We start from the raw sequence: 25,409 nt of genomic DNA, 5'->3' as shown, positions 1-25,409 counted from the left end.
TTATTGTTATTAGAATATATACATTTGTTTTTTAATATTTCTAATAAAAAAGGTTTCACTCAAACATTCAAGTATTTGAATTGCATTTTAAGTGTCTATATAAAAGGAATCATATTACTAATGCTATTATTGGTCAACCAAGAATATTTTTGAGCTATGGTGGTAGATTGGTAAATAATTATAATAACACCGATCAAAGATTTGTATTAATTATATAATAAATTACATCGATATATTTTATAATTGTTTTAAGTTGACCAAATTTTAACTTTTTATCTAAATGTTGTCAAAATAATATAAATAATAATAATAAAATAAAAATATTTATTCTACAAATATAAAAATAAATATAATGTAAATAAGTTGAAACTTTGAATACTAAATATATTAACACTTTTAAATATTTTATTTTAACCACTATGCTCAAATATTTGTTTTTAATTTGAAATTAAATATATTCGCTATTTAATGCAGTGGTATCATGTTTGTTTTGAATTTTAAAGAAAAACAAATTAAGTAGCACCTTATAATATGGTACATTCTTTTGCAGTTGTGTATGTATTAACACTATTAACACAGTCCCTTTAAAACGCATGTCTGGTTTACAATAATATTGTTGAAAACTAATGTTTGTAGTAATCTATCTATAATTTATGTATAGTGTATCTATATTATTCTAATATTAAAATACATTGTAAATTTACTAAAACATAAATTATCATACACTATTTTCTCTGTACAAGAAGATATTTTAAGATGCCTGTTAATTTGAATTTGAAATTAATGATTGATATGTGTAAAGTAAATATTGACAATCGATTATGCTATGGTCGGCGTGTGTAATGTTTAAAATTTATGCGTTCATAAATAAATTGTAAAAATAACAGTCATGTAGGTTTTCTATACGCCACCTAGTTTAATTAAAAACAATAACTAGTGAACTACAACAAATTATATAATGAAGTACAATCAATAAAATTAAACCTATTGTACCTACTGAAATAATTTTAAATTATTAATTTAACCACTAGTTTTATGAATGCAATTTGCAAGTTCTAATAATATAGTGAAAAATATGTATTATGAACGTGAAATTAATTTATTTCTCGACTTTTAAAATGTTCAAACACAAAGATAAAATGCTATATGTTTCTTGAATGAACTCCAATTATTTTTCATAATACTCTAAATCAAGAACTTATTACATTTTATAATATTTTAATATAGAACATCACATTATAAATAATTCAAACTTTTTTTTTAATTTCGTATCATGTGTAAATAATATCATATAAGTACTTGTACTATATTATATGAATATAAATAAAATATAAAATATAGAAAAAAGCAATTTATACAATTTATATTATATTTACTTAATTAAAAACAATTTTACTTAATAATATTACTATAAACGAGTCGAAAGTAATGCGTATGATATTTAAACGATTAATTATTTTGTAGTAAACGTATTAGTTTAAATTTCGTATGAAGTCCGGGAAACGAAGTAAACTCATTTGACCATTTTTAATTGTTTTGTCCTTGTGGAAGTATTGGTAATAAGCTCTTTGATTAAAAATGAAGAACATGTTTTAGGATTTTCACGATATCGTAGATAACACAGTGGTAATAATTACTATTGGCTATTGTTATTATAAAAGTATAAATTCAAATTCGAATAACTAACATTAAAAACCAGAAATTCTTTCTGCTGTATAGTAGGAGTCGAGTAAATTTCATTATTGAATGGGTCATTGTAATTTATGTAATTATTATGTAAAAAAAATTATAATTTAAACAATTGCGGAACTTATTAGTTTTTTACGTTTAATGTTTATTTAATAATCACTAAATATCAAAAGCCGTTTTTATAAATAAATTGTTATTTTACGTTTGTAAGTTCATATTGTCAAAATTTGAACTTTGAAGTTGCTTTGAGCTATTTTTTTTTATTTAAACTACAGAAAAAAATATATGAATAATAAATTATGTTAATATTAAATTATTTTGTACTTAAAAATGTCATAATTTTTATAAATTTTTAATTTTAGAATATGTCTGACAGGAAACTCTACAACAGATGTATTGAATAAATAAAAATTAGTTTTAAGACTTGGATGGCAATGACTGCAAAAATACATCCATTATAAATGTGGACATAAATATATCAGTTAATGTATACCTAGTAATAATTAAAATAATTTCCTTAAGTTGCCACTATTATTCTGAAAGAATTTAAAACGTTTAACATACCTCTTCGTTGTTTTCAGGAACATTTTCATAACCACCCTTACGTGGTTTATTGTGTTGTCAGTGATTTTTTTTAAATGCACTTACAAATTGTACATGTGTACAACCACAATACCTTTTTGCATTTGGGTTCCCTGCCATAAATTATATCTGCAGCGACGTACCCTCAAAACGACTATTTTAACTTATAAACCGCTGTCCGTATCAGTATAAAATGAATTTGGGTTAAATGTTTCACCTATATTATAAACAATACGTTTAAAATTATTTCCATACTATCTACCTGCCATTAACTAGGATTTGTTTGATTAGATGATTACGCTCATGATGATTCCCCATTAGTATTACTGTACAAATGCATAATCAACAAAACATTGTTATTACGTACCTAACGGCTAACAATATATTAAGAAGTAAATGAAATGAACGCCGATTATTGAATATTTATATTTTATATTCTATAGTATTTAATATACTATGCGAGTACATGGATGTATTTTTTCATTATTATGACCAAATTCTATAAAAATCTTATTTAAAATTCAAAACTAAAATACATCTATCAAAATGCATATTTTTTGTTTAAAATAAATACAAATCACTAATATATTATTACTAAAAAGAAACTTTAAGTTTCATATCATATTGGAAAGTTTCATTATGGTGTTTGATGATGTCATGTGATAACTAATGAAAAATAATTTGAAAACTCTTTCAAACGACAAAACTTATATCTACTTTATATAGTTTTTTTAAAATATTTTTTTAATTTCTTAAAACTTAGAACTTTACTTAAAAAAAAAACAAATCAAAAATATTAATTATTCATCAATCAAAACATATGTGACAGAAAGAATATATATTCAGAAGTTTTTTTTTCTAAGACACATATAGTCTTTTAGTAGTCACTTAGTATTATATTAGATGAAATTATAAGGTTTTAAAAATTGAGTAAACCTACGTGTATATTTTTTTTAATTTTTAGTTTAGAGAAATTCTTTCAGTATATTATTATTAATTTTTTTTTTAATATACATAGTAAAAATACTTTAAATTTGAATAAATATGCAATATATTAACGTAATCGCGCATAAGTTTTAATTAATAATAGCATATATTGGTAAATTACTATTATTTGATGTGAAATATATTTTCTATATTTTGTATTACTATACTTTTCAAAAGTTATATTTTATGTGAAGAAATGCATAGCTATATGGATTTTTGAAAAAAACCTTATTACAACTTACTAAGGCATTTTTTTATACAATTTATATTTCCGAGGAAAATAGAAAACTAACGTGTTAGCTAGTATACTGTATTATTTGTACATAGTATAACGATAGGCACATTGAAAAATATTTAAATTAAACATGATATCAAATAAGCGTTAAGATACTAATGATTGCTGCATATTTAAGCCAAAGGTAGGTAAATGCTTAATCATACGTGCATTAGCATTACGACTATTATTATTTGTACCTACTTTGACTTTGCTATTTAGTATTGATGGTCCCGTTATAACTCTACTAATTTATTTCGATCGGGGTTGGTCGTATATTTACGAAAAGTCATACTGATGATAAATGACCACAGAGTTGTAAAATAAGTCAGATAAACCATGCAGGCTTAGAGATTCTAAAGCCATTCATCGTAATTTACCTAACCCTAAAATGGCATTGGTAAAATCTGCTTGTACAACGCACTATCAGTCATTGAACATACGAAATGTATTCATCGTGATATATTACGACACGCACCCTTTTAATACAATTTTAGAGATTTCGTGTATGAAATTTCATTGATTAGATATGATATGTCGATACTCATTTATAGTGCATTTAACTAGCTTGGAAAAGGTTTATAGATATTATTTGATACGGCGCAATGAATAGGAAAGAGAAATATTTTAGACCATTAGTTCAGATGTGTCATTAAGGATTTTTCAAAGCTTCTACTCGCGAGCTAAGCCTTAAGCTTGGGTTTTAAGCCGTTTCTACCTCGATTCAATTAAATTGTATAGTTATATCTTCATTATAGATATTCTAGGAACACAATAATTTAATATTATTAACATACGTATATAATGTCTCTACAATACCTTTGAAAGGTAATTGAACTTATCTGCAATACATTTCACATACCTATAAACTTGTTTTAAAATCTTCTGCAAATCACATCGTAGCTTGTTTACCTTATTAACATTAGAATAATATGACATTCGTAATTATTTATCTAAATTCATTGATTTACTAATTTTTATTAATTGTATGCAATTATTAATTTTTTCTTTACACAATGTTATATATATCAACACAGTTAGGGTTTAATCATGGCACCTAATAAATTAAATTTTTTATCTTTAAATGTACAACGCTAAGTAGTTTACATTGCTATGCAAAAAATCATTGTTACGCACGTAACAGTTTTCTAAACAAATTTATAAAGAAAATAATCTAAAATTTTTATTTTGTTCATTTATTTATTAATTTCAGAATAATTAAATTAAAATACAATAATAATAATAATAATGACGTGTATTCCAAATTTAGAAGAGAGAACAGCGGATTTTTAGCGATCAGAGGTGTATACAAATTTACAAAATAGATAATACGTATCATGGTTCCATATTCCAATACAACCCATTTGTATTTCTGAATAACAATTTATTATCATATGAATAAATTATTTTTTTTTCAAGTATTTGTTCGGTCAGATATATTTTATTCAACTACGCTTATAAAGTTTATTTTTCTGCATGTATGTCGTATATAAAACATTATGTCAACAACGATTCTCGATTCAAACATACTAAGTTTAATAAAAGTCATGATGAACAGTCTCAATATATTCATCGTTCTTATTTTAGTTCATAAACTTAGTTTGACTGAACTGATTTTATTTTTTAACAAATTTACTAAGGAACTGTGTACATAGAAATAAAGATTATATTATTAATTAAAAAATCATCACATAAAAATTGACTGAGTCAATAAAAATAATTAAAATTTAAATAATAGTTGAATTAAAAAAAGGGTTTAAATTCATAACATTTTATTTCCTATGAAAACAAATATATCACTCGTTTATCATATTAAATAGTATTATAATACTTATATAATAGCAATTATTCGATTATATTATACATAATTGAACATCGAAAATGTTTGTGTGTGTACGTGCATTAATTTTGACATAATTTGTATACATTCTACATTTATCGAAACGTATAAAGTAACAGGTGTTTATTGTGTTTAATTATAATTTAAATTTCATTAACACAACAAATGGATTAACTGCAAGCTATGCAATATGCATATTATATATTATATGTATTCAATTTTCAATATGTAAATGAGTAGGTAATGATACAATCGATCGAAAAAACATTTTATAGAATCAATATATTATGCTCCCAAGCTACAGTATTGTTAATAATTCCCATCTAAATAATAAATTAAAAATCGTTTTCAACTTTTATTATTTAGAATCAAAATTAATATGAATTATTTATTAATTTTATTTTATTTTTTTTTGTAAAAAGTAGATTATTATTCAAAACTTAATATGCAATTTGCAAAATATTTATTTAACCATTTTATATTGCACTTTTAAAAATATATAGTATTATCATTTAAGGGTATATTCTACAATAATTTTTGTGTTATTATACATATTACTTATTAGTAACAATGCACTTACTTAAAATATTTAATTTCTTTTAATTCTGGTAAAAATTTATCAATATTCTTCACGAAATGTTACAAAAATTCTTCTAATAAAAAGTATATATAAATATATATTAAATAAAATATATTTACTTAAAGGTAACCTCGGTATTATAACATCGGTTTTTGGCTCTGTTACAAATCATATTCAGATGTGTCAATAATTTTAGTAATACAATTTAACCCATAGTTCATTATTTTTTCAATTAGTTTTTGATAAACTATCAAATTTCTCCATTTAAAGTTAAAAATTATACTAATTTAGATAACAAAAAATGTCAAAGTTTATTTGGTCAAACATTTATAAGCCAATTTAAAATTCAGCATTTTTTATAAAGTAATTATAAATATTTAAAATAATAATTACTTGTAGGTAAATTATTTTATGTGTGGGATACTGATTATATTGTGATGTCTCTAATTGGTTCAGCATCATTTTTATAAGTTTTAGGTTATGATAATTTTAAATTTATGTTTTTAAAAATAAACCTTGTGAACTAAATTTAGTCATATTATTTGTATTTTAAAAATAACTTTTTTTTAACATTATTAGAAATACACGTTAATTCACGGAACATCATAAAAATTTTATTAGAAAAAAATAGTACTTTAAAATCAACTAACCAAAAAATAAACAAACCTTTTTCACAGAAAGTTGAGAGTTAATAAAATTACGTTTTTATAATTTTTTTTAGCAACAAACACAGTTTTTATCAATTATAAAGTTACTAGATAATTTTTCAGAGAGAAAATCATTTTGTAGTTTGTTTAAAGGAAGTAGTGTGTTAGGCAGAACTTTTTCTGACTCTATAATTTAAATATTAAAAAAAAATGTTATGAAATGCCTTTATTAAAAAATGAATTTTGTAATTATTTGAACTATTATACGTATAACAGTAACAACTATAGTCACGATAATTCATTATAAAAATCCAACACTAAAAATGATACGAAGTGTAGAAGAAATAAAAAAAATCATAAAGTTGTTATCATACTTCAAAAGCTATTAAAACTAAAATATAACTCACCTAAAAAGAAACATCTACTTCTTCGGGTTAGGCATTAATAATATTTCCATTGTTCATAATATTTACTTTTATCTTGAAAACTTTTTTTATTCTATTTGTAAAATAAGATGTAAGGTCATAAAAAAAATAATTTATTCTAATATAATAACAAAAGTAGTTAACATGTATTTTATCTAAAATAACCCGTAAATCAAGGAGAAAAAAATTAATTTTTATTAGTAATTCGATGGTTTGTATATGTTGTAAACTGTAAAACGTAACAAAAAAGAAATACTTAATTAGTATAAATAAATAACGAAAATATCCTTCGTTCGAAATTATTTCCGTTACAAATATACCTAGTAATATTACCCTTTATGTCATATTTATATGTTTTTATTATTATTTATTTTATTGAAAATATTATATGACATAAATATATAATTTTTATTGATTAATAATATAAATTGTTTGATGTTTTTTTTTCAGTGTAGATTAGTCATATACTAACATAATCGTATTCTAATTAGAATATAATATTATAAAAGTCGTGTATAGTTATGCCATTTTCGCTATCTTTATATTAATAGTTAGGTAATAAATTACAATTTAAAATTAATACTTCAAGTATTTGTTATACGAATATCTGTATTTTGATGAAATAATAAAAATGATAAAATACATCAAAACCGACGGTTGAAATTTTCGATTAGCTAACCGGTGAGCTACCCGAAAAAAGAAGAAAGTTTGAAAGAATTAATTCTTCACTATGAATATTCTATTATACTTAACTATTTGCATGTAATTTTTCATAAAACAAAAATCTGTATTATGTATATTTCATTTTAAAAATAATAATGTATATTTTGAGATAATATGGTAAGTTGAAACGCATGAGTTGATATACATGATAAACATCGAATTATTTGAATTATTAATTATAGAAATTTTGAAGTTATATTATACATATTAGTAATTTTTTTAATAGAATAAATAATAGTAAAAAAATATAAAAATGAAATAAAGGATAATAATATTAGGGATACTTTTATGTATAGGACATTTTGAGAGTGAACCAGTAAAATCAAGTATATTTAAGTTATAAAACTTTTTTAAACACAATATATACTTATATTTTTCACAGTTTATAAATATTATAATATTGCATTAATTTAAAAATAAGAATAGCAGATAAATGATTATTTTATATATTTTTTATTTTAAACTGTATTTCTTATTTATAATTCATTTTCACTAAATTCAAGATTATACATTCGTTATTTTAATAATATAAAAAGATACTTTAGAGAATCTCAGGGTCATGTAACAAAAAAAAAAAAATTAAAGTGCTACGATGATTTTTTTTCATCTTTATATATTACATTTAGAAGTATTGAACAATTTGGTGGAATTAAATTTTAAAGTACCTACCTGGGTATATTAGTTTTAAAAGTGAACAATATAAAGTCAAATTTACAACATGATTTAATTGCCATAAATAGGCCATATTTTATAAATCATCAAGATAATTTAAAAACAAGAATAAATAGGTGTTTTGTTATTATTATAATTTACAAATTGTACAATGAGGTTTTCTAAAAAGCAATTCTTAATAAATATAATATTTTTGAAACAAAATTAAGCTTGTTGTTTTTAAAATTTGTATAATATAAATAAATAATATATAGTATAAGCCTTTGTATATTTTTGAATGTATCAATAAATAAACAAAACATAGCAGTCATAGTTAGTGAATATATAATTAATTTTTAATAACACTGTTACTATAGTCTGCAGTCAGAAAATAATGAAAAAACGTCTGATTTTATTGCAATTTTTTTGATAATATAATATAAGTATATAATATATAAACTATATATATATTCTTATTATAATAAGTTATAATAATATATAACTTAAGTAGAAAAATAAAATAATAACATTTTAAAATTAGTATTTGTTATAGAAATCTAAATGATAATTAGTTTTAAGTATTATCTACATAATAATATGTATAATATGCATGTTAAAGGTTAGGTAGATTTATTTTCAAAATAAAATATTTTTAGATATATGATCAAACTAAAAAAAAATTATTAATGTGTACAAAATATATATAATGTGCAATACTTACAGTTAAAAACTTTAAGGTTAAAGTTTGATGAGTAATAGAAATTCTGTATTGACTTTGGTAATACTAACAAGTTATGAATGTTACGGTATATAGCTTAACTAATAAATATAGAAGAACAAATATAAATTAAACAAACGCTTAGAATATTTGATTTTAATAATTACTTAAAATATAGAATATATAGGTCATATATTAAATATATGATATCATAAATATGTTTATTTCATTTATGTTTGTAATACTATCATTAAAACTAATACATCATCATTGTGCGAATCTCTTTTCAGTCCTTTCTACTGCTAAAATCGTGAATCAAGTGATTTTTTATATTATAAAAAACTTAAACAACTATTAGAAAGACAAATAAAATAATAATTTCGTTTGCAGTTACAATCTATAACGATTAGAAAATAAAGATTTTTATATTAAATAACAAATACTACGAATAAGATAGCTCCTAAACAGTTTTATGGATGTTTCTGAAAACATTGAAAGTTCGTACAGTACATTGATTAGCATTTCATAAGCAAAATATACGAAATAATTTTATACATATTTATACTAATTTATGGCTTTTAAATTGTAATTTTCTTATGTATATATAAAAAGTTTTCAAAAATATGAATACACAAAATAATCACATAAAATTAAACAAGTTAAATTGTTAAAAAAAAAAATACCGGTTAAAAATAATAGGATTGAGTTCTATTTTTTAAATAACCATCTTTAAACAAAGTTATCTTTATATTATGGCAAATAAACCTACTGTTTTATTTAAATTAATATATTCAGAGGAATATTTTATACTACAATACATATATTTATGAAAACGACCTCATTAAAATTTGAACTGTTTATTTTAACTGCGTTATAGCGGTCAGCATTATATTACATAATATTAAAATGTACAAAAAGTACTGGTCCTAAAGTCCCAAAATCTTTGATTAATAAAGAGTATAGTTTAAAACATGATATAGTTTCCATAAATATATAAATTATAAGTATTATGGATGAACACACCAAAGTAATTCCAGTCAGTACTGAACTGCATATTACCATTTAAATAAATTAAATATTTTATTAAAAACGTAATATGTTTAAAAAACCACAGCTCTGATAATAAAAATTGATACTTACTATTTAGTAACTATAGGTAGTAGGTATGAACAATAATTAACATCTGGGGTTAACTGAGTTAACTGGGAATGAATAAATTTCAGAAAAATAATAAATTAAGTACCTACATTGACAGTTTTTATAACAAATTGATAGACAATATATTTGAAATGAAAAAATGTAATAGTAACTGATCACTGGATACCGAGCAATACTCAATATTATTTAAGATATAATTTAAGGGAGAGTTTTTTAAAAGTGAATATTAGAATATATACCAAAATATTTTTTAATTTTATTTTAAAATGTCTATAACAGCATATATTATCATAATAATTATAAGTATAATATAATTATAAGATAAATACAAATATATTATGCTTTTGCATAATAAAATGGTTAAGCGTATAATGTCTGATATTAAAATTGGACCAGTAAAATTAGTTTTAAAATTAAAATGTACAACGATAATACGATTTTAGCAACCGCTTTATTCAAAATAATCTATTTCTGATGAATGTCAACGTATGTCGTACACACAGAGAATATTAAACAAAGCATATTATTGTGTTCTACTTAATTTTTTACGTGCTTTGATGTTTTTAATCTTATAAAACAATTATTATCGTGACTAGACTAGTGTCACACTCAACACTCAACATGTAACCTGTGTCGCCAGCAGCTCACCAAACGTTTTAACGCAGAACGAAAAAAATTACATAATATTAACAATTAGTTTTTTTTTTTTTTGTATACAATAATTTATAAATTTATTTTTAATATTATTAAATCTTTCCACCCTCATTTAGTACCTCAATAATTACCATGTTGCGGTCCGCGTAACTTAATAAAAATACGGATGTGTTGCCCTGCAAGTGGAAATAATAGTATGATGGTTGTGGTTTAGACAACACTAATTAATAACATAGCCCGATAACTGGTACTGCCACAACACATAACGTCCGAAATATTAAGTCGAACGTTTTCAAATATTTCCCATCTAATGCTAAATGTGAACTTGAAATTATTTCTGGAATGTATTTATGATGCTAAACATTATCAATAAATATATAATAATACTAATAGTAGTCTTTATTGTTCTGATAAATTCTTTTGTTGTTTATCTGCACCAAAGCAATTATATATTTTGTTCATTACAATCAATAAAACAGTTATACGGCGCTGTGGTTACACCACACGTCTTTTGACTTTCCCGAAATTTAAAAAGGTAATCTTATGGTAGATTCTTTTGTATAATCCGTACTCGGACAACGGATAAGTATCGACAAGGAAAAATGTTAAAAATTGTCGTTTTATTCAAATAATAGTAAGATCTCGTTTCGATAGTTAATGTTTCAAAAAATTAGAATAAGATATTTAAAAAGCAATTATTTACAAAAACAGAGATTTTGCATCAATTTGACGATTTAACGTGTATAAAAGAAATAATATATATATGTTACGGTTAAAGTATTGAATTCCGATATTTTATAAAATAACTAGGTAGTTAATGAATTACTAGGGATCGGGAGTATAGCTTTTTTTAACACTTCTGTAATGATAACGTGTAGTTAAGTATCAAATAAATAAAAAATGAAAAATAAAAAATAATTTGTATTATTTAAATTTATTTTACCATAGCTACATTCAAGTTAAGAAAAACCATCGTAAAACTATTAATAAACTTCAAACCTTATACTAATTAGTAATTTTGTTGACAATCTTATTAATAACAACGATAATCTTATCAGTTTTATATAATTTATTACTATGCTGGACAGTAAAATAACGATATTGTATGATATTATATATATTTAATATTTATATTATATTATATTATATTATATTTTATACATACATGATATTTTGTACAATTTAACACATTAACGAAGTGATGCCAGGTAATGTATAAAATAACTAGTTAAAGTATAAATTATATTCATTAGCACACATTTAGTTATTTTATAAATTACCTAGTTATTTCATAAGCTAACTGATTTAACACTTTAACTATAACATATATATATACATACAAAACTATATAATATGTTATATATTCCAATGTTGAATTATTCAAATGTAGGTAAAAGTTTTGCTCCACTTGGTCATAAATATAGATAAACTAAGACCTAATCTAATATTCAAAATTAGATTATTTTTTTTTATTACTGTATCAATATTAAAACTAGTAGTAACATCGATCCAGTATTCATAAGAAGGCTTGTAATGTAACTGGATCCTAGCCTTTTAGGAAAATATTTAAATTATTACGAAAATATTTTCGAAAAGACGAAAATATTGTTTGTAGTCTCAAACGTGCTGCACCGCTCTAATAAATTTAGTATAGCACATTATTATAACACAAATAAACTAATAATGTAGAATGTAGATGGACATTTTTGATGCATCGAAATTAGATAATTATCTAAAATGCTGAACACCTGTCCTGGGTATCTACTTATTTTATTTTTAATACATTTTCAATGCTTTTAAACTTATGAATTTTTTAAATATCTAGTTTTGAATATGGTTTTAGTTTTAGAGGGTTTACGGCGCATTAACCTATGTTGCCTAGTGAACAAGACCGTTATGCACACTCTTGCTTCTATCTCTTCGACCTCAACGGTTTCAGTATTACTATATATAGTTTTTATTACTTGTAATCTCAATTGCATTATATTGAAAACGCGTTGATTGTTCGACTTGTTCGGTGATTTGTAGAAAACTTTAAAGATTTTTTAAAAAAAGATTATAATTTCATATATTACATTGTATAAAACGATCATAGAAAATATAAATTAAAAAAAAATAGTTGAACTGACTAAGCCATTAATTATATAGAAGTATGAACATGTTTATTTTGCTAACTTGAATTGGTTCAATATTATTTTTTCGATTACATTTTACAGAAAAAAAATAGATATAGATATAATATACCAATTACCAATATTTTAAAAAAAATGATTTTCTACGGGTTTTTTCATATAGTTTAGACATTTATGTATATTTGTAAAATTATTTAAAAACTATAAATTTATTATAAGCCATAGTTTTTTTGGTTATGATAAAGTATTTAATATTCATAATACCTAGTAGGTAGTTTATATTGAACTTTTAATGTTTTCGCTAAACGCTTCATATTTTTGCCTTGTTTTGGACTCTTTCCTAAAATATTTTAACCCTTATTATTTCCAATAAGCATAATTAATAGTGAAGTATTTGTTATATTTTTGTTTCTGTTATTATTGAATGCACAGGTTTTAAATCAGTTTATTATTTATCACATAAAAGTTGCATATATGAGTTTATATTGGATATAACGCCTGTGCTAAAAACTCGGACTAATTTTTAATGTAGTATTTATAAAATAAGCACTTAAACAAATTAAATGAATATTGTAAAAAATAAATTTATTTTTATTAAAGAGAGATATATTTATATACTCGTATTTTGTATTTAATAATATTAATTAAATTCAAATAGTATACATATATTATCAATTATATATAATTATTATATAGTTATAATGTTTGTTACTCATTCAGTCACATACAAATACAAACATTTTACCTAATAAGTGCTTTTTTAACAAAACATTTTTTATCCATTTCCTATTAAATTTCATATTTTTCGTAGCATTTTCCACATTTTATAATCCATATCCCACAACCAATTTCATAAAAAATGAATTTTTTTTGTTAGTCTGTATAAACTATAAATTAATATGTTCTACGTAAAATATATAGAATCTATCCCCATTGTAAATAACAATAAATCTCTAGGTCATTATAAAATAAATTACAATAAAATAAATATTGATCCTTAATAATAGTATACGAAATCTTATTAAATATAACTCAGAAAGTCAGAATAACATCTGACATTTATATTCTGATGATTGTAATTTCTAGGATTCTCTTCTTTTTATTACCTATTATAAAATAAAATAAAATTTCTTTATTTAAAAAAAAAAACTCTACACCAATTACTAATAACCTTATGAAATATAAATTAAATCATTTTATAAACAAAAAAAAAATAATACAAAATGTGACAAATGTACTCTGAGTTGTACACTGCAGTTTAAATTAACGGCTTTAAACTTAAAAGTTTGAAAACAGTAACGTTGATTATAGAGTATCATAAAAACTTGATACAATTATTTCAAGCAATTATTCTGTTAATTAATACATAATGACTGTCAACGTGTGCATACTATACACTAGTGACTAGTAACAATAACGATAGGTAGCGAATAATTACAGTAATTTTAATGAATAAGCAATTTAAATATGTGTAGGAATATATAGGATACTAAACAAACACGATGACTATTTGCACACATACATTATAATATATATATTTTAATGATGCAATGACCTACTCACTGTTGGGACAATTTAATCTGACCTAGCTACGAGTATTTAATCAAAAATTCTGAAGCTCTTATACGCAAATAATAAGGATACCAATTATTAATTAAATTTAACTAAAACTATAAATATATCAGTACGCTATTTAGAATAATTACGGATTACTGTATCGCATTTATATAAGTTGTCGGTCAAAAGAGTTATTTATCGGACGTAGTTAAAAGAGGCATACAAGCAAATTCGTGTTTTGAAGTTTTGAACGACAACATTTTATAACTCGATAACGATGTTTAAAGGTAGTGTCTGAAACGTGTTTGGAATGAGGAAAAGGTCGTTTCAAGCAAATTACATAGTGTTTCATAGCGATTAATGAAAAAGAAGTGGAAGGACATTTCTACGGACCCTCAGTAAGGCCATTTTGAGTTCTTGAATATAGAGTACCTATTCGCTACACCCATATACCGTAATTATGGCACAATTTCATATACTTCAATAATGGGGTGGAAATACCGTATTTTCGCCTGCATGTACCTATAGAAAAAAACTCGATTGCGAATAATAAATTAATTAAATAACGCTAAAATAATTGTTTGTATCCAGTAATATTATAAATCAATAAATTGGACAACAGCACGATAAAACTTAAGTTCTCGTCTCATTTTTGTCAGACTTAGAACAGACAGGATAAATTATATTGTAATTATTTTGACTTTGATTTTTAATTTTAATTTAAATTTAATACTATCGACAGTGAGTAAATATCTAGAACTGTTACTTGCACTTTTCGCAAGTATATTTTTATTTTTTGTCATTTTTGAAAAACATAAATGCGTAGTCAATCGAAGCCAACAACTGACTAAATAGCGTTCGAAAAAATTGATCATTTGAGTATTGTCATATCGTGGTAATAAAAATTATTTATAGATAAGTAGGTATGTTATAGTTTTATATAGAGTATGCATATGATGTATTTTTTTCCTCTCACAATAGATGAAGAAATTAAAGTTCCCACGTTGCTGTCCCAACTTCATTCATCTGTAATGTTATTTGAAGTGCAAACAAGTATTTTAACATTATTTTGTTTTATTAAACACAATCGGGGTTTTTCTATATTGGCGTAAACACGGTTTTTAGGCGTTAACACGCCCCCCCCTTTTCCCACTATCGTTCGAAAATCGAATTGAATATTTCGAAGAAATTATTTATACTAACGCGTGTCATTTCCTCGTACACGAATTGAGACATCGGCAACAAAGTACAAGCCACATAATATATTCACATATTATGTTTATTTGGGATATTTTGTAGGGTAACTGTACACAAAAATATTAACTACTGTACACAGTGTATACACAATATGTTTAGTGTTATTGCGGGCTATAAATCGATAGGGCAAAATGTTATACAGTCTCTTAAAGCGTATTACGACTCGGTAAAAACCACTAGACCGTTTCAAATTGTTATTAAAAATCTAAAACCATCTCTTCCGATGTAATAAAAAATATATTATTTCATCTAAAAAACGTTGCAATACTTTATTTTTATTAAACACTGTCTTGGCAATTGTTTTTAATAACAGGAATGTTAATTGAATGCCTAATAAAGTTTAATCGCGTACCTACCCGGCGAGCTATGTAGAGCAATATCCGAGGAATATTACTTTTAAATGTTAATGTTTCGTCATATATACGTACGTTTAATTTGTAAACGAGAAGTACCCGAAAACAAAACCATCATAATCTCTAAAATATTAATGTAAACGGAACAATGGCCGATATCCAATGCATCTGCAGGTTATGTGCCACCGAATAGACGAGTTTGTCATATTATATTTGGGCGAGACGCCCGGCGAATCACTTTCGCGTGCTCAGATATAACGTGTTTGTGTATAATAATATATGTATTTAGATTGGATTATATATTGTTGATACCGTGGCACATATTATTGTAATAATTATATTCAGCAACGAGACCGAGGCCCGCCGCTGATACAGTCGTCAAGACGTCCATGACATTCGTAAAACGAGTTCAACGATTTGAAATTGTCATAATTGACTCGACAACAATGAGACGAAACAATGGATTTAGACGCAGCTTAATACCAGTACCCACTTCTTCTGGGTCATGGAAACCGAAATCTGAGAGCAACGCGAGGCGTTAACACCGAAATCGTTGCTGCCACAATGGATGACAGAATATCTACGATTATAACACAATAGCTTCCTAGGAAACTATTTTAATGAGTAATATCCGCTTTTAGTGATACCATATCTAGTTTCCCCTGTGTTACAAATACAAAATTATGAGTAATTGTTAACGCATACATATGTATCGTCTCCGATTCATTAGAGTCATAATCGTACGTACACGTTTTGGAACTATTCATATTATAATACGCGTGTTAATGAATATTTTGTTATTGATTCGCGTCATTCTATAATCGTTTTTATATCATTTTAAAAAAATGGCACAAAATTAAATAGGTACACAATTACTTTAAGAAAATTCTGATAACATTTTAAAGTATTAATCTCTTATTCGCTCAGTCGTATAAAATCGTTTCGTGATAAATCTATTCAATGTTACGCAATAAACCTAAAACAACGTTAACAATACATACAACAAATGTAACAATACCTATTCACATTTTCTAATATGAAAAAATGTAAGAATCACACATTAAGAAATCTTCGACTTTCGAGTAGCTACCGTTTGTATTTATTTTTCATTTATATAATTCATGTACTGTCATACTTCACATTTTTCATATTTTTCGTTTAACTTCCCTTCAACAATGGCTATTTCCAATAATATAAATTTGATTCTTAACCTGGTGAACACTCGAAACCTTAACATAATATATTATTACATCTGTTAGTCTTTCTACAGTTTATCAAATACATTAGAAAAAATAAATAATAATATTACACTAAACAACCAAAAATCATAAAATAACAAATTTCAAATAATTATAAACATACTTATTTTCGCTATTATATCTTAATAAATTAAATTGCATGTTACTCTTACGAGTTTTTAGAAGCTTTTTCTTTAATTTAACATCTATTACACCACAAAAAAATCATAACTTATAGTTAAGACAATTTACTTAAAGACGAATTTAAGTTGGGGGTGGTTAGGGTGACATCCCCCTAATCTACAAAAAGTCAACAATATTAGACTTGGTCAATTTGTTTGACTATAACCCCCACCCCACTATAACTTTAAGATGGTCCCTATACAAATCTTGTCACAAAAATTATTATACTCCACTTAAGAATTAAGAAGTAATAGTAAAATAAAAATAATTTTTAATAAACTATTCATATAACTACGACTTATCATATTAGGCTATATTGCTATAATAACTTATTAAAGTAACATTAATAACAATTTGTACTATTATAGCTAATTAATATTATTGATTGCTAATTATTTTATAGAACATCATGGACACGTGATCACTGGACATAATATAATATATTGTCTACATAACAATGCGAAATTATATAATATAATATAGATGTGTATTACCATTACTATAGGTACATACAATATAATATCGTGTATTGTAATTACTACATACATAATAATAGTATGTACAATCATGACTTTATATTAAAATGTCAGAAACTTCTAATAAGCACTTAGTTTTCAACGTTAAGATCCTAAAAGCTACAAATAACTTAACGGCAAACAGGATGAACACGTATAATAGCTGTACATATATATTAGCATTTTCAGCGTCTCCTATAATACCTATATAGCTTGGTCTACATCAAAGTGGCGAGACAATAAATCACGACCATAAATTATTGTTTTAATGTAACTAATTCTTTGAAACACTTAATTCTAACAGAAAACGTTTCTTCGGCTAGTGACTTATTGTTCTATCCCTTCTGAATAATATCCATAGAAACTTAAACAGTACATATTATATTTTATGATGCCATTAGATCAGCGGAAAAAATAAAGGAAAATGGTTATATGTAAAATAAATGCTAGTTGGAATTGAAACGGCTAAAACCACTGCTTGATCTGTTTCATCTAAAATACAACCAATGTGGAATGTTTATTGGCAATTATGTTGTTGCATCTCCTATATTGTAGATTGAGGATGGTTCGGATGATGAGTTTTTGATAATTTCACATCGTACAATAGCTGATAAGAATCATTCACTCAAATAGTTAAAATAAAAGTCCATCAGATCTATAGGGACAATAGTTGCTACCACAAGTAGAACAACTTAGAAGGAAACTTGTATTACATTTTATAGGGTCTTAACTACAAAATAATTAAAGAAGTTTGTGACTTTTATACATTTTGTAAACATTTAAAGATAAAATAGTTACAGAAACAATTGTGTGTATGTATTTTCAATATTTTTAAATTAATATAAAAACAAATTATATAGAATTGTGTATTAGAATTTAAAGGTTTTTTACCAATCTTAATTTTTTTTATATATTGCTTCGCTCTAAATATAAAAATTAAATTATCTGCAGTAGTATATTTTTAATTATAATTTAAAATTACCACAATATTAATATTTTCCTTCGGCATAGCCACGTACAAATTAAAAAAAATATGTTATCCGTCGTCTTCTTAACAATCACCCAATATTTGTATATAAAAAAAATAAAATGAGAACGAGATAAATAATAATATTAAACTTGTGCTATAAAACTAAAAGTGATCAATAGAATCATTTAATTACAAATGAAAATTGTTCATCAATTATATTATGTTTTCACGCATATTGTACGTTAAAAGTGTTTTTATTTCATTTGTTATTTTTTGTTTCGTTTCTCCATGACCCTGGTATTCATGAATCCTTCTATATTTGAGTATACTTCAACATTCATACTTTTATACAAAATCAACAAAAGCAATTAATGATAAGTATTAATCACAATAAAAAAATTAAACGTATAAAATATTAATCACAAACAAGAATGCCTATGTATACGAGTAGATTGTCAAATTACAATTTTTATTAAAAACGGTGTTTATATATAATATTATCCATATGATTTATTTCAATGAGTTGTTCGTGACCAAATTTAATAAGAATTATGGCAATAATTTGAATAATATGAGAACAGTTATTAGGTCATTTCTTTGCAGGGTTGTTGCAACGGAACCCATTTTCGGAATATTTTTAGCTTTACACATTGCCCATTCAAAGTTTAAACCTATAATTTCTATAATATTTTTTATTTATGAAATACATATCAATAATATAGTTTTATTTCATTATTGTAGACTAGTCTGTTAAAACTATACATAAACAGGCAACGTTTTCAGTTATTATAAATGATAATAAATATAATTAAATAAGATTTACTAATGTCTGTTTTTTCGTGTGCCAGGGTGGCGAGTGCGAAGAAATAATAATAATAAAAAAAATATCAAAACTTATTCATAGGAAATTCGTTATCGCTTGACAATCCACACAAACGATGACTACGTGCTACTTATAGTTATTTGATTAATACCGGTGGGGGTGGGGGGCATATACCAGACATTGGCTATGAAAAAATACTCCATTTTATAGTTAGACTATAGGTACTTATAATTACAGAATTATACTAAAATTGCTAGGCCCATCAAAATTAAAATTAAACCTAATACAATTTATATTATTGATTATATAGTAAACATTTTTACTATAATATAATCAATGGTAATACCTATGATTCCTATGCAAATAAACTTACGAGATTTTATCTACCTATTATATTTCAAACTTGTTAATAATTATAAGCATATTTTTCAACATTTCTGTAATTTACTGCATATAGGTAATAATTTAATATATTGTAATTATTGCCAAAATAAACTGTTATTACAGGACATTTTAATAACAGCAAAAATATTTTCTGTATAAATGTACAATTTATTGTGTTTAAACTAATTTATGAATATAAACTGTAAATGTAAATAGAGATATTTTTAAAGTAAAAAAAAAAATATATTTATTACCTATAATAATTTTTACCCAAAATGTTATATTAAATAAAAATAACTATATTGAAATTAATATATTAGTATAAAAAATAGTTTGTTTGTTATATCATATTATGACGGTCGAAGAAACTTTACATTAATCCGCCTCTGACTCACAAAAACTTCGAGACGGCACTGTTTATTGGGATTTAAATTTTTGTTATTTTATACGTATGTATAATTTTTTGGAAAGTTAAGTATATCTTCAATTAAATGTTTTGTTTTTTTTTATATTCGATCTGTAAGCTATTGACTTCAGACATCTATTTAGTCAGCCATAACCTCAAAATATTAGCACTCATCTCAAGAAAATAAAAAAGGAACGGTAACTAAATGCATTGTACAACTTTTGAAAGTTGAGTTAAAAACAATTTCATTAATTTTCGCATATTTGCTCAATTTCATTATTATTCAAAATGATATAAAGAAAAGTTAAAATATAGTTATTCAAAATTTCAATTCAATAGATACGTCTTATATATTTGCACTTAACATTATTAAGATAGGTATATAAAAGCTTTAGAATGTATTTAGTCACTTGTAACAATACGTTCCGCTGCACTGACCTGTTTTAGATATTAAGCAATACAAAAGATTTCAGTGATTTTACACATTTAAAATGTTATACTTTATAAATTTGAGATCATAATAAAAAATTAATCCCTTGGTTTAAGTGCTGTAGCTATTGTGACAGTACCTAAACATAATAAAAGTACATAAATAGGATTAATAAATATTTTATATCGTGGTAGAAGTACTTGCAATAAAACACATGAGATAGCGAATAGAATTACATAAGAAGATATAAATTTTAAAATGTACCTACACCTTTATTATAGCAGAAAATCAATAGAACAGAAGAACACAATTCCCTTAATATCACTAGGAAATTTTTTTTTTCTATCGTTTTATATGGTATAGGTATCTCGCAAAGAAGTATGAAATATGTGCAACATTTAAATAATACGCCATTTTAAAATATATTTTCGCATGTTTGTTAGTTTGTAGTTTTTATAAGTGTGTTAACCATTATGAGGGAGCGAATAATGGTATTATATTTCAAAATCTATAATTAAGATACAATATTTACATACTAAGATAATATTTGGTGTGAAATCGAAAACCTTAGAATGTTTAGACAGATTTTACAGGTACCTTACTAAAAGGGAATCATGGCCGATGGTCATGTATATAACATTATATTAACTAACCCTCAGCCTTCAATAAATTAATCACATTACCCTTACAGCAAGTCCAGTGTATATTTAGTATTTACTCTAAATAATTCATAATGCATGACGAAGTACCTAATGAAATCTTCATTATCCTACTATTTTAAATTAGTAATTCTCTCGGGAGGCCCTGTTAATTATTCGATATAATATCTTAAGGTACGATAAACATATCATTGGTAGATATGTACGCAAATGGTTTCTGATGAGTATACCTATATTTTATATTAATCATTTACTCATTATAATTATTATAAATAGCAAAAATATCTAAATAAATAATAGTCAAGGTATCCATATCATGATTATTAATAAACCATAAATGCAATACATTTAATTAAAATAACCCCTAAATAATAGTTATACCAGAGTAATATTGCTAAACAAATATTTGAAAAAATATAAAGCTATTTTAACTATTTGTGTTTACATGGTTATTTTTTATTTATTTTATAACATATAATAACGTATGCCGTTTGAATTTTTCCGCTTTGGTTGATTCTATCAAAATGTGAATAGCAGTTCATTTTTATTATTATTATTGTTATTATTAATGAAAATACAACAAGGTGCAGCAATATAATGTATTTTTAACTAAATAAAATATTCTTTAAATAAGACTCCTTTTATTATAAAACTGTATTCGTTATAAAATTAAATTATTGTATAAATTTAATAAAAAGAAAAAATGTATTTTTATGTCATTACTACACTTTCTGTAAATCCAATGATCTCAAAAACTCTTGGATAGACACAATAATACAAAAACTTTATCCCTACTGTACAAAATACATTTAGTGCAGCCCTGTTTAACTAAGTTAAATGATTATTGTACTTCACTTGTCATAAGTAATAATACGAGTAACGATATGGATTATGTCAAATACTGTCGTTGCAATTAACTCATTTTTTTTGACCCAAAGCAAGTCGTCAGTAAATCTTCGGAATATGCGCTGCATTTATTTTCAAGATAACCTTTATAGGTTCAATTTTATCAGCGGCATAAGAAATTATATCTTGATTCTCAATCTAGGTAAAATAAAAAAATGTACACATATTTTTAGTTTAATTTTTAATATTTGTATAACAAAAGTATTATTAAAGAAATAATTTTTAGTAGATCCTTAAAAATACTTGCAGTTGTATGAATTTGACGATTTAGAAATTTTTAATTTCTTTAATAGTTGATAACTTAAAAAAAATAATAAAATCTGATAACTAGGTATAATGATATAACTTATGAAATTTCATATACCTGAAAAAAAGATTATATCAAATAGCAGTTCTTTCAATTTTACAAAATATACACGTTAATCTTTTCATCTATGTAAGTTGTAAGTATAATAAAAGTTAATTATTACTAGCTTGAATCGTCGAACCCTTGACTCTATATCCGGCACTATAAACATTTATTCATTATTATGTAATCTATATTTATACAAAATAAAATATGATGTGTAAGTCTAATGGTGACTGTGGCCGAATAGTATGTTAAAAAAATAAAAATAAATAAAAAGTTAATAATTATATATGTGTGATGTAAAAATTAAACTACAAATTAACCAAAAATTAAATTATACATAAATCACTTTTTTTTGCTTTACAAAAATATAATTAAATTACATACTTACCTTATATAATAACATTTTACGTCATATTAATTAAATTATTAAATTTCGTATTCATCAAGTAATAAATAAAACTACATTGCATTTTTTATTTTTACAATTCTCATTTACTATCTATACTTTAAATAAATAATAAATTCAACAACGTATATAAAATATACTATAGCTATTCTCATAAATTATATATATAATATAAATAAATATAAATTGAATTTCCTCTGCGGTTATGCATGTGTGTTATTTATACCGAATATAACTTGGTCAATTAGACATATTAAAATTAAATAACATTCATTTTTAACAGATCTTGATTTTAGAACAAAATAATAATTTTTTCATGATTGATCTATAAACGACTATTTTTTATAATACAATATTATATTACATCGTATTGACTGAATGAAATAATAAAATATATTATACTCAATATAATATTATATTATGTTTTATTTTAAGTTTGACTTACATTAATTAAATACATTTATTATAATTAATCATAAACAATAGCAAATATAAATTCAACAAGAAAAATAGTTAAATACAGAGTACCTACCTGACTAGTAATAATATTGTGACTGTAATAATTGATTTATATGTATAATAACTATAATCTAATAAATAATAATGTTGTTATCACTGGCAATGGAGATCCATCATAAGCTTGAAAATAATATTCTGCAGCTAAATCACCCGACATACCTTTCTACTGCATTATATTCAAGTGACAAAACTATTTTAAGTATCCACTACCCTTAATTGCGTTTTATTAAGGAGTATTTGAGATTATTTTTTTAAGTGAAATATACATATTAAATTTAGACATATCAGCATAATGTGTCTAATACTAATATAGCAAACTATATCGATATATTATTATAATATAATATAGTAAGTTAACTCGTAAAATAAAAAAAAAATATTTCGAAATGATAGAAATGTTTATAACAGAAAAGTACTTTAGAGTTTATATCTAACTTTAAACAATCTGGACATCATGTAATATTTAATGTTATTAAAGGTATTTAAAAAGAAATAGCAAAGTATTTTACAAGTCCTTAATGATGCCAAGAACATAATTTTTACAATAATAAATCACGTATAACTCATAAAAATATATTATATTTTGAGTTATTACACTAATGTACCACATGCAGTGTGACATTATATTATTTATATAATAACTAAGAAATAGTAAAAAAATGTACCAATGTCCTGTATGGCCACAGCTTCACACATAATATTCATTATGTTATTTATATTGTAATGACTAATGAGACTAAAACACTTAAACTTACTTTCTAAATACGCGTTAATTACAATAATTTCTAAAACATGCGTGGTTTAGTGAAAGTATCTAATTGTTTACAAAAAATATATTTTTTTTTAAAAACCATACGGCTTTAAATGTGTAAAATAATTAGATAGGTAATTTACATTCATAAAAACGCAACAGGTTACACCCTATTTATATATCGTAAATATAAAAAAACTAAATACATATTATTTTTTATTTGTTCTGGAGACTAAAATAAAATACAGATGTCCTATCATCCAATAATCTATTTCTTCTTGTGATTTGATTAGATGATCAATGGCATAAAAAAAATGTATGTGTTATAATGCGTATTTTTCCATCTCACTTATTTTTATTATTATATAAGTGTGAAATCATTAGTATCGAACAATAACATTTGAATTATCAGGATAGACGCAATTACTAAAAAACTATGTTGGCGATTAAAATAATTGATAGGTATCCGCCATACTCCCAAAAATTAGTACAATTTATAGAAAGTAAAAAAAAAAAATCAATAAAAAACTACAATGCCAATTTATTATTTTTATTGCTGACAAAAATGTATAAAAAGTAGAATATTATATCTAGAAGATACATGACTAAAAAAAATTAAAAGCACTATAACGTAAAAAAA

General features: G+C 23.9%; 1 protein-coding gene across 1 annotated transcript in view; it reads left to right on the top strand.

Moving 5' to 3' along the window:
• LOC132917261 (uncharacterized) overlaps nucleotides 1-25,409 on the top strand; it is a 76,326-nt gene that overhangs the window by 5,701 nt on the left and 45,216 nt on the right. The gene's annotated exons all lie outside the window — the stretch shown is intronic.

The sequence above is a fragment of the Rhopalosiphum padi genome, chromosome 1, assembly GCF_020882245.1.
Source record: "Rhopalosiphum padi isolate XX-2018 chromosome 1, ASM2088224v1, whole genome shotgun sequence".
Classification (NCBI taxonomy): Eukaryota; Metazoa; Arthropoda; class Insecta; order Hemiptera; family Aphididae; genus Rhopalosiphum; species Rhopalosiphum padi.
The sequence above is the reverse complement of the archived record's forward strand: the minus strand, read 5'-3'. Positions and strand labels throughout refer to the sequence as shown.